This window comes from Lissotriton vulgaris, chromosome 2_1, assembly GCF_964263255.1.
Source record: "Lissotriton vulgaris chromosome 2_1, aLisVul1.2, whole genome shotgun sequence".
Classification (NCBI taxonomy): domain Eukaryota; kingdom Metazoa; phylum Chordata; class Amphibia; order Caudata; family Salamandridae; genus Lissotriton; species Lissotriton vulgaris.
The window spans coordinates 1998852507-1998865475 of record NC_141687.1 but is presented as its reverse complement, the minus strand read 5'-3'; positions in this window follow the sequence as shown (position 1 = coordinate 1998865475).

Below are 12969 nucleotides of genomic sequence, written 5' to 3'. Positions count from 1 at the left end.
AATAGGTCGGAACCAGCACAAGGCGCCAAGATCCGAATGGCAAGTCCTGGATGTTGAGTGCCTCAGTTGAGATTTCTGAGCAGTGCTTGTAGGACTGTCTGAAGCTTATTTGCACCTGCTGCAGCTTCACTATTGCCCTGGTGTGGCCAAAGGTGGCACATGACATAGGCGGCCGGCTCCCGAGGTCCGGCGGAACTTTTTTCCTTTTCCTTTCTGCTTCTTTTCCTACAATGCGTTTCATCTGAAGACACGACCAGGTCCCTGAATGTGTGCAGGGGGACGCTATTGATTGAATGAAAATGGCGGCTTGACACAAAGCTGACTCAAGCGTTACTGTTGGTGCTATACAGACAAAAATTGGTTTTCAGTTTGTACATTCTTCAGGTTTTTTTTTTCCATCCAAGTCTGATTGAGAGTTTGTAGAAAAATGGCTTCAGATTTTCCACATACTACTCTTCAACATTCTTCCTAAATGTAACAATGTGAAACTCACTAGGAGAACGGCTGTTTCTGTTTCTTTTCAAAATGCTGCCACCAATATTTTCTGAATGGAAGACACCATCTTGTAGCATAAAGGGCCGAAAGGGGTTCTGGTCTGGCCGATGGTTGGTGGAGACATTTTGACTATATCTTGGACCTGCCCGGCCTCGCCCAAAATGGCGCCGGTATAAATGGGACTCGTAACTCCTTGCCCGCAAATGTAGATCTAGAAAATGTTATTGTAAGTGGCCCTGTCGTATTTTAATTACAAAATGTACGTCCACCGATTCCGCAACTGTTAGACACCTTTGTTCTTGCAACCTAATGGCCCGCTCGTTACGTTCTTCTACAGTGTAAATGTCTCCTCATCATATACGATTTCAGTTTGCTCCGTGGCCGGCCCACGTGGTTATAGGCCCGTATTTGTATACTGACATTTTCACAATAAAGGTTTTTAAAACAAAACACGGTAGTAGTATTTACATTTGTAAAGTTTTTACTTTTAGTGACTGTTTTCGAATCAGTAAAAGGCAAGTGAAATAAAGCAGTCCAATTACATGACGGATAAAAGGTATAATATGTAGGAACGCAGTAAAGATAAATGGTCAAGGGCAGTTGTGTTTTTCATGTCTGCAACATAAAGTGATCGATAAGAATCTGATAATCAGGCGTATCGGCGACTAAGACAGCAGGCCGAATCTCTTTTACTCAACGGCTCCGTCATGGAAAGAAGAAACGCCCTTTTTCTCGAAAAAGGAATATATTTTACTTGCAAGACAGTTGTAAATTTTCCGGGAAAGTACATTAGCCTGGAATATTATAACATATGTTTGAAAAAAAAATATTGTTCGAAAATAATAAAAAGCGTAATTTTTAGGTCATATGACCAAGCTTTTCATCATTAAATTAACAAAAGTAAAATGAACCAATGAAAAGTTTTATTAACAAGTCACATGACCTGTTATGCTTACGTTACGCGCTGCGCGCCGCGCCTCGGATCACTTCCGGGTGCGCTAACGCGGCGTGTCATAAAACGCATTACGCGACAACGTAGGTCAAGAATATAGTCTAAATGTCTCCACCAACCAGCGTTCAGAACACAACCCCTTTCAGCAGTCCAAAAAGTTCTGTTAAATGACAACAGAGGGGACAGGCAACAAGAACCATCAGTCAAAGAGGGGAGGGCAAGTTCTTCTCTTCCGGTTCATGTTGGGGCGCTACCGGAACTGATCGAATTGGTAGTCTATAGTGTTTCTGGATGTTTCAGACTAAAGCTGGCGTCAGCATGAGACCACTACCATCTCGTAGCTCCGTCGTGGCCATTCCACGAGCAATCATGGCAGCCGCTCCCCACCAGAAGCCTGCGGGAGTCGGAGGCCCCCAAGACTTTTGTAGAATCTTCACGGCTGAGGGGACGCTTTTCGAGAATGGGACCCAAGCCCTAGCAGACAAGCGTCTGAGTTCCAAGGTGTCCCAGGGCAATTTTAGTGGACCAGGCCCAAAACCGAAGAGCCGGCCGCCATTTTGAGAGTCCTGTGGCAGCCGCCTATCGCTGCACCGCAAGAGCGGGCGCATCTCAACTACATGGTGAGCGAGACGCTGTAGTCGCAAGAGCGGGCGGTAAACAGCTGAATGGCGGAAGAGGCACAGTGTAGCAAAAGCGGGCGGAATGGCAACTAAAACGATAAAGGGGCGTCCCACTACAGCTTGTCTTCAGGTCAAACGGATTGTGGGACAAGGTCCAGAATTGAAGAGTCATCAAAAGGCAAAAAGTTCCGCCGGACCCCGGGAGCCGGCCGCCTATGTCGGGGGCGATCTCAGGCTACACCAGTGCTATAAGACTTGGGGAGGGTGTCGGAGCCAAGCGTCTTCTCCGAGTCCATGGCCATCACACCGCCCCTCAGGGGCCTCCGTCAAGCTGTTTAGGAAGGTAACATATCACATTGTTTTCTAATGCAGTCAGGTCCACAAACGACACTCACTTACTTTGAGAATAGTGAAGCTGCAGTAGGTGGAAATAAGCTTCAGACAGTGTTACAAGCACTGCTCAGAACTCTTAACTATGGCACCCAACATCCAGAACTTATGCTATTTGAGAATGGTAGTGACATCGAAGCATCTCAGGGACCAAAACCATTAACGTACTTTCACGTATGAAAATCTTACTTGGGGAGGGGGCAGGAGCGAAGCGCCCCCTCCCAGTCAGCGCCACCACACCGTATGTTGAAAATCTGAAGCCATCGTTCTATAAAGTCAACCAAACTTGGATTGAAAAATCTAGAAAAATGTACAAACTGAAAACCAGTTTTGGTCTGCATAGCATCAGTAGCAACGCTTGAGTCAGCTTTGTGTCAAGCCGCCATTTTGATTCAACAAAGCACAGGCATTGAAAAAGGCTGAAATTCAGAACTCTAAACTATGGCACCCAACATCCAGGAGCTTGCCATCCGGATCTTGGAGCCTTGTGCTGTTTTCGTTCTATTCACACATCGGTCCACTACTGACATCATCTTATAAACCAACGTTATGTAAATAGTTTTTTAATAAAATGTTTTACCCTGTTTCTTTGCTGGTGTGTTGTCTACATTTTTAATATTTGCATAGGGTTTGTCGTTATTTTGTGCGGGATGGGTGATGGAGCCGAGCTGTCTTGCAGCCCTCATGGTGTGGAGCTCAGTTCATCTCACTATTTTCGTATTTCTCATGAAGGGTTGTTCCTAATATTTCTATTTTAGCGAGGTCAAAAAGAGATCCAATTAGTGGCCTACTGATTTTGCTCGATTACTTTTATTTTTTTACACGATTTTTCACTATCTGCAAAGACTAAACAGAGTATTGCGCCTTTGTGCTTGTTTGTAAATAGAGAATGATCCAAAGAGAACCAATTCTAAAACAGTAAATGCTTGGACAACAATCAATCAAATGGAGAGACAAGGAGGCACGACGGATTACAACGGGGGTAAAGGCCTGCGTTAACTACCCTTCAGTATCTGCAAAGAGAGAGTACTACTAAGGCAAAAGAGGGGAGGGGGGGGGGGTGCAGCGTTCAAAGCACATCAGCGTGCATAAATACGAAAATGTTTTTATCTATCACGTACTTGACATTTTAAAGCTTTTCATATTTGCTATTAAAAAACCAATGAAATTCACAGAAAAAACCATAGGTTATAGTGGATATATAGTTAGGAATTTGCATTTACAAAACCTTGAAAATTCAATGAAAAAACCATAGGTTATAGGCCATATATAGTTAGGAATTCGCATTTACAAAACCTTATTTTACTCGCATAAAACCATTGAAATTCCATATATAGTTAGAAGCGCTAACTATATATCGCGCACCCGCAATCCACTGCTGATGATGTCACATATTACATCATTCATGACATGGTCAGTGACATCACTGATGACATCACTGATGACATCTCAAATGACATCACTGATGACAACTCAAATGACATCACTGATGACATCTCAAATTACATCACTGATGACATCACTGATGACAACTCATATGACATCACTGATGACATCTCATTTGTCATCACTGATCACATCACTCATGTGATAATACAATGAACCTCTTCAGACTCTAATATAACCTTACATACACTCAGTATAAACAGACACTCACAGACTGTCACTCATCCATGGAGTTACTCACACACCTAGTCAGTCATGCAAAGAATCAATCACACCTCCATTTCCTCAACTATAAAGTTATACACATCTTACTTATTCAAACATATAATAACACATATTTATTCTCTTATATAATCCCTGATACAAGCTCACAGTGATCGATACAGCCACTCACACATTCACTGGCTCTTATGTTCAGTTATTTATATATCTCAACTCTCACATGTATTGTGTTTTACATACGTACTTACTTGCACATGTAGCAATGAGAAATCCATTCACTCACCAACACACCCATGCACAGTCAACCGCCCATATAGCTGTTTCCACATGCACTCTTGAACTCATACTCCTAGTGAATCAACTGCTTACACATCTATGCAAAGAGTCACGCACCTCCCAGCCACCCACACACACACTCAGCCTCCCATTCAAATACTTGGGCAACCAATCAATAACCCATATGGCCACTCTTATAGCTACTGATCAACACATGCAGCAGCTTACACAACAACAAACATACTGATGCACAAATTAAGACAGTTTAGTCACTAACCCATGCACTCAGTGAGACACATTTAATCACTCACTCATACAGTCAGTCATGCACCTACTAAATTCTTCATCCAGACACTTATACATCCACTCATTCTTCAATATGTGAAACATATTTAAACTTTACAGACACATACAATCACTGGATGTTGTGATCAGTGATGTCATCAGTGATGTCATTTGAGATGTCATCAGTGATGTCATCAGTGATGTCACTGACCATGTCATGAATGATGTAATATGTGACATCATCAGCAGTGGATTGCGGGTGCGCGATATATAGTTAGCGCTTCTAACTATATATGGAATTTCAATGGTTTTATGCGAGTAAAATAAGGTTTTGTAAATGTGAATTCCTAACTATATATGGCCTATAACCTATGGTTTTTTCATTGAATTTTCAAGGTTTTGTAAATGCAAATTCCTAACTATATATCCACTATAACCTATGGTTTTTTCTGTGAATATATATATATATATATTATTAACAAAACATATACCATATTTTCAACGTAGGATAGCGAGAGGGTTACATTTACTATTACCACTTCAGTGAGTGCAAAAGTAGAGAAAACATTGGATAGCGTAGGGGTAAAAATTACTATTCCCACTCCAGTGAGTGCATCAGTAGGAAAGCGTTGGATAGCGGGAGATTAAAAATTACTATTCCCACTCCAGTGAGTGCAACAGTAGAGAAAGCATTAGATAGCGTAGGGATAAAAATGACTTTTCCCACTCCAATGAGTGCAACAGTAGGGAAAGCGTTGGATAGCGTAGGGGTAAAAATTACTATTCCCACTCCAGTGAGTGCAATAGTAGGGAAAGCGTTGGATAGCGTAGGGGTTAAAATTACTATTCCCACTCCAGTGAGTGCAACAGTAGGGAAAGCGCTGGATAGCGTAGGGTTTAAAATTACTATTCCCACTCCGGTGAGTGCAACAGTAGGGAAAGCGCTGGATAGCGTAAGGGTAAAAATTACTATTCCAGGATGTTCAGTGTCATTGCCGAGACTCAAACCCAGTTCCCCAGATTCAGGTCGACCGCCCTAGCTGTTAGGGCAACTCCTCCTCCTTCTGATGGAGCAACTGCATTGCTTTTACTTTACGTCATGACAAGCTGGAATGCACACGGAGTGAGAAAAGTCAGGGCAAGCTGTCCTGCGCCTCCTCTGTTGCTTAACAACAACCCAGCAGATGTTGATGATTATGGATCTCCTGCCCAAGTTGCACACTAGTCGGGCAACTATCAAGGAATCCTTCATTGTGCATTGTTGTGACCTATACATTCTTCCCTTGAATCTACCTGTACTTGATCTGACAGTGCGTGCAGTGATCAACAACCCATTGGCTGGTACGAGAGATACTGTGCACTGCCATGTTTACCACTCATGCATTGGAGAGCCTCCCGCCCAGCCTCGAAAATGTCTATGAGCTTGTACTTGAACACAGGTGACTGTATCTCTATGAGGCCAACTTGAGCGATTGGAGGCACCCACAATCCATGCAGCAATTTTTTCGCTGTACATTGTTAAACCCAACTGTGGCATAGCTTAGCCTATGGCCACAATCTCCTTTGTCCCTGCTTGCAAAGAATTTTAAATCCTGAGTATAGGAGAGGCGTCTCTCCTGCTGGTACACCAACGCCATCTAGTGCATGGTGTCCAAAAGGATACTATCCCTGATAGAGCCACAATGCTTAACATTTATATGCAAAATAGTGTGCTGTAGCTGGTCTTTGGGAGGTGTCCTTACGTAACCTGCTTGGTGCTGGAATTGGTAAAAGCATACAATTCTTGTGTTTACATGTTTGCCAGCTGCAACAACACATCTTTTTTTGATACCAAGTCAAGTGTCACCCTCTTTTATTGCAGGGGGAATCATCGGGGCAGTGCCCTTTCCCAACTTCTATTTGCCCTAACAATGTAGCAGCTAGCCAACAAATTAGTATTTGATGTGTATTGATGAGGCATATGTTTTTTAACCTCTTTTATATATTTTGAATCTCATAAGGATCCAACCAATAAAGATACACTATATATTTTATATTACTCTTTTGGTTTCTATTCGGTGCTGGTGATTGGGTGATGTGTTTATGATAGCAGTGTGTATTTGTATGCTTAAAAGAAACCCAAAGGGATTTCGTTTCTCACAAAAGTGTCTATTTTCGGTGTCCTGTCCCTTTGGTGAGTAGGACCCCTCTCTCTAATTTGGAATCTTAGCAGGGCCATATCCTCATTACGTCCACATATGTTTTTTATGATCACTCTTCCAAGTACAGGGCAAGGCTCTATTTAACTTCCGAGAAGATAATGCTCTACTGCATCTTGTGTTTTTGCCATTAACATACAGTGACTGTGCCTGGTGTCACATCCAGGGAGTTTGACACCATGCTGTGAGGATTGATCTGCAATACTGGCATGATAAGTGTGGCTCAGGAAGGGCTTCATCTGTCTATGTGAAGCCTGTCAAGGCTGTGCATTTTATAAGGAATTTTATGTGGCTGGAGCACTGCAATGGGCAGTGCTAAATGGGTTTGGTAGGCCGTTGTACAAAGTGAGCATGTTCTCAAAATAAAGAGGCCATGAGATTGCAGGATCAATGTTGCTCCATGAAGCACAGCTCCCTGTGGAGCTGACAGCCTGGTGAAAGTGTGTTTTTGGGGTAGTGGACCTGTGACTACTGAAGAGAATGAGCTTGTATTCACCATCTGTTATTCTGCACTTCCTAGCAGTTTTCTATGAGGCATTATTAGGAAGGACTGACAGCACGGAGAGACACAGGATGAGCTCAGTGGAGGACCTAATCATGGTCTGGAAGCATATTACCTTTGTCCAGGTGTTGAAAGATCCTGACACTGCAGAGGTCCATTTCTTGGCACATGGCACACTGATGGCTGAGATGGGGCACATGTGGAGATTGACAGACACTGATTTGGTGCATCTGCCCCGAACACATGGCCTACACATAATGGGTGGAGTTAGGAGGCAGGTGATCTTATTTATTGATATGTCTGGACACATGAACAATAAGCCACTGTCACCTGCTCCCTAGCTATGGGACACTGATGTATTATGAGTCCTCAACAGGCGAGGAGTGAGACTAAACTATGCAATACCATTATACAGTTTGTCATGATGGCAAACTCCATTCCATTCAATTTGACATCTTGCACAGGGCATGTCTCACCTCAGCAATTCGACCATGAAAGTGTGTGTCCTGCCATCTCTGCACACAGTGCAATGCACCTATTTTGTAATTGATACATATGTTCTGGACATGACTATATGCTGCAAATCTGTGTTTCTGAGTTACAGATGTACTTGACCCAGTGCAGGGCTCGTTCAACCTCCTTCCATCGGAGTGGATGTAGAGAGGGATATTCCTCTGGATGATGTTTTTGAACTTATCCAATGAAAGGATAGATTTGTAAATGCTAAACAGACACCAGGATATTTGCATGCATTGTTAGGCCACTGCAGCCCCAACACTGCAACACTTGTGCGAATCCTACAGAGGATTGGAATAGCTAAGCTGTAGGACAATTTGGATGGGTGTAGGTCTTTGTGAGGTGAGGATCAGTGACACGTGGTCATTGACCTATCAGAGGTGTTCCGAACATAGCTAGAAGAGGCACCTGCTCTGTCATGTGAGGCAGACTGTCTGCATGACATTTCCTTCTTTGTTTACCTGCAGGGGTGTCTTTTACAGGAGTGGAGGCGTGCAGACCTAGGCTGAGAGGCGGTGATCACGTCAGTTATCATTCCAGGACCTAAAGGGTCCATCTGCCCTCCCTCCTATGAGGCGCAGTTTACCTCATCATAGGAATCATTAAAACCTAATCATTACAGACAGTGGAGTGTGAGTATTGATCACCCCACCAAGTGGAATGCTCTCACCGAAGTTTGCTAAGAGTAGAGCCCTTTATATTATGATCCTGATGAATGCCGCAGACCCAGTTGGGCCTACAGGCAGAAATATGTTGATCTCACATACAGCGGTGGGGGGACACTAATATCCCCATGGCACCGACTAATTTAAAAGCGCCCGATTTCAATCTTTCCTTACCATCCTATAGTCTTTTTTCCCTATCTATGATTCAGCTCACGATATCTACGTTATATGCTTGGTACACCAGGACGTCAGCACGCCCCTAATCACGTCGATATGATCACGTGTTTCAGAAAACATCAGCTGTTAATTACCGCGGATATTTAAAAGTGGCGTTTTTATGCCCGCGTACTATCCATCTCACACACTACTCTAAGGAGGTTCTTCGTATTTCGTTTTTTCGCGGCTCCAATGAAATATCAGGTATGTGAGGTCGGTAGCCATTATCATCTGGCTATTATAGTCACTTAGGTTGAGGTAATTTGTCTTGATATTACTGGTTGATCACATATGTGGTTACACCTTTTTCAGATCTCTACTTTGCCGCAGAAATTTGCCCTGATAAGATTGGAACAGCAGAACATCATCTGCTCGTTATTTCTTGTTCCACATATCGCAGCTAACCCTTTAGTCCCGCTAAGTAGGAACGCTTATTCGTAATGCTACATGTCGACATATGAGATTAAGTTTATATTACACCGCCTCATTTACCAGTGTATCTGGTTATGTATTTTTAGATTAGTCATCCGATAGCGACCAATAAGCATTTTCGGAACTACCGCTGCCAAATATTAAATTTGCTTCACTGAAAAGATCGTCCTACTCCCCCTATCTTTGAATACTATATATTTACCTCCAGGCATTCACTTTATAATCAGCTCACTAATTGGTCTCAGAATCGCTGAGTGAGACCGTGCATCTAATTTTTTATATATGTTGTGCTAGTTTTAGGTCTTCTTCATCTGGGACTATACTGCGCTTCGACCACTCGGCTATATCTCCTGTGGCCCAGCTTAAAATCCCTTATTATACTGGGGTACCACATATCAAGAACCATGTAAGTCATCACGGATACTACAGATATACGAAATGACAAGTAGGACCACATACATCTGCGTGAATCTAATCTCACACATATTGGTATATTATTGCTTAAATTACAGAGCCTGTTTAAGAAGTATATGGACGTATCCCAACTGTATTTGTAAATCCAAACCAGTGAACTGCACATCACTGCGATTTGTTTCATCTAACGAGTAAGTGAGGTGTCACTTTTATGTACCATCATAATACATCACTTAGAAAGTCTTTCTTTCTAGTTCCATCCCTTCAATCCACCCCTGTGTCTCTCCCGTTTTCTTTGTCTTTCCCTCTTGCCTCTCCCCTCCCCCTTCGTTTTCCTTTTTCCTTTTTCCCTTTTCCCTTTTTCCTCCTTTCTCTTTTCTATTTTTTCTTTACTTTTTTCCCCTCCTTTCCCTCTTCTTCTGTTTTTCCTTTCCCCCAAACCCCCCCAAAACTCCTCCTCTCCCTTCTCTCTTTCCTCTTTTATTCCTTCATTGTTTTTTCAAATAGGCGCTTTACTGTTTTTCTTTGGTCCTCTTTTTCCTTTCTTATTTCTTTTTCCTTATTCTTTTTCTTTTTTCTTTTGACACCAACTAGCAATATTATGGCTTATTATTCCATTTTTTCTTTTATTCCTTCAAGACGGCATATGAGCACTTAATTGTTTGATCGTTTTTCTAGCTATGTATGTTTTTAGCTGCTATCATTTAAAGAACGTGTATGGAATTGAAACCATGTTTTTTAACACTATCAAATCAAAGAAGTTGAAATTTCTATTATATGCTTGTGTGATTTTAATTTATTCAAATGCTGATAAAAAAGTTACAAATGTTGTACAAACACTGTATTAATACATAATCCACGATATGGAATTAAGTTTGGACCTTGACTATTTCTTATTATGTCTCTTAGGTTTAATCAGTGGCTTTTTTCCTGAAGAAGGCGTTACAAATACGCCGAAACGCTCGTCGATAATACCAAAAGATAAAGAATGCCACTTATACATTGTTGTGTATATTTTTAAACAAATATTACCTATGTGAATATTCTTGACTATTGAATGTATATATTATGTTGTATTTTGTTTTATACATTTGTTTTAATAATTAAACGCACAATATATTTTTTACATGGTTTCCTTGTCTGTCACTCTCTGATTTACCTTTATTGTGGTTTGAATCAATATAATTGCCTAGGAAGTTATTTTCTCACATTATATTTCCCTGTCCTACGAATTGAGACATATTCATTTCTCAGGGGGTCCTTGTTTTTTACAAATTTAAGATAATGTGATGACAGAAATATTTTGGTTTGGATTTTGAAATGTCTTGTGTGTAGGGACATTCTTTGTGCCAAGTGCCAGCAAAAGCATTTCCCTGTCTGTCTTTTGTATGTGAGCAATTGTCTTAGTTTGGCGATGTGTATCTTCCTTCACCAAGCTTTTGGGTGATGAACCATCCTTTGTGTACCTGCATATTTGATGCATGCTCCATGTGAACTGTTATCACTTCGTCCCTTTTTTGAATGCTGTGACTCAAAGTCAGACCTTTTAATACCTTATCCTGACGGTACAGGTATGTATCCTATCCTATGCCCTGCTGGTTGGCCTGAGTGAACGGTGGTGGGTGAATGGCATGGGTCCACTGTAGTGTAGTTTCTATTTTCCCTATAGGCCCTGCGCATTGGAATAACATAAACAGCAGTGTAGACGTAGGAGTGCGGTCTTCTAGGTCTTTACTGACTATGTTAGACTTAATTGGGTTTGTACCAGCTAGCTCAGAGGTCAGCAAGGGGCGGTACTACTACTGATCTTGTTCCGTTGATTGCTAAGATAGGTACTGCTTTTCTGTAAGAAGGCCCAAATTCCTTCTTCACCGCTATTTTTTCTCTGACTAGATCCCCAATTTCTGGAATCCAGACAGGTCTTGCTGGGACTGGTGGTGTGTCTTCAGTGGTAGTTGGCTGTTGCTCTATTTTTATATTGCTTAAGGATTTTCTTGTTTCATTCAAGTCCTGTAAAACAGCCAAACGATCTTTGATGTCAAAGTCTTTATTCTTATATTTTACCACTGAAGCCTAACTATCAAGATCCTGAACATGCATTGTAGTTCCGAACAATAGTTCGTACGGGCTGAAACCTTTTAGAGAATTTCTTGGCAAAATATTTAGACTATGTTGGACACTTATTAAATGTTTGACCCACCCATCACCCGAACCTAATACCTTCGCCGTTATAGATTGCTTTATGTCTCAGTTTTTTCTTTCCACTACACTGTTCCCCTCAGGGTGAAATGGACAAGAGAATCGCAAACCAATGCCCATACTGGTCATGGCCTCCTTATAAGCTCGAGAGCTGAAAGCAGGACCCTGGTCAGAATGAAACATGGCAATTGCGTATGTGCCGATAAAGACTCGCAGATCTTTTATAACTGTTTTGGCGTCAGCCGAGCGCTGGGGCCACATTTTTATAGTGAATGTAGTCTTAAACAATTAATAGGACGCTGGATTGCATATGGACAGCATTATGCTACCTACATACAAGGCCATGGCATTACTCCGCTTGACTCATTGTTGCGATCTCTGTCACAGTCCGGACAGTTCTTTACATATTTATAGTGGTGCAAGCTCATTCCTGGCCACCAGTATACTGATTGTGATTCAGTCAGAGACTCCTTCATCTGTTTGTGCCTTGGACCTTCACCCATGTGTGCGTCTGCTATTAGTAACTTTCTCCGGTTCGTGTTTGGAATTACCCTATCCCCCACTCCAGGGATTCGAGCAAAATGAACGGAGTTTGCATCAATTATGTATGCATAATTTAGTGGATAGTTCACGGGTAGTGCTGCACAGCTGCCTTTTGAAGACGTTTTTACTGCCAGCATGGTTTCCCCGTCTATGTATTTTTCTGAACGCTTTTTTGTGGCAACGGAAGCCGTTTTAGTTGCTTCCGCTATGGCTGTATTAGCCAATGAATTCCCTGCAACGTGAACGCCATCACGTTGATGACTCAGAGTGTGTATCACGTGAGTCTTTTGTAGTTCTTTCTGTAAAAGAACTACTTGCTCCCAAAGCATGTTATGCTTGATTGTGGCACCTGTGACATCTTTGTAATCATTTTGAACCCAGCTCTGCAACTCATTATTGTAAGAGTGGACGCAAAAATGCGAATCGCACACGATTAGTGTCGGGAATTCACGTTCTGCATTTTCAAGCGCCATCTTTAAAGATCTGATTTCAGCTCGCTGAGCCGAACATTTTCTAAGTGATTCAGTTTTTGTTATTTTCGGTCTGAATTTACCGCAGAGCCAGCGACCTTTAACAATCGCGCAGGCTGCATCGTAGG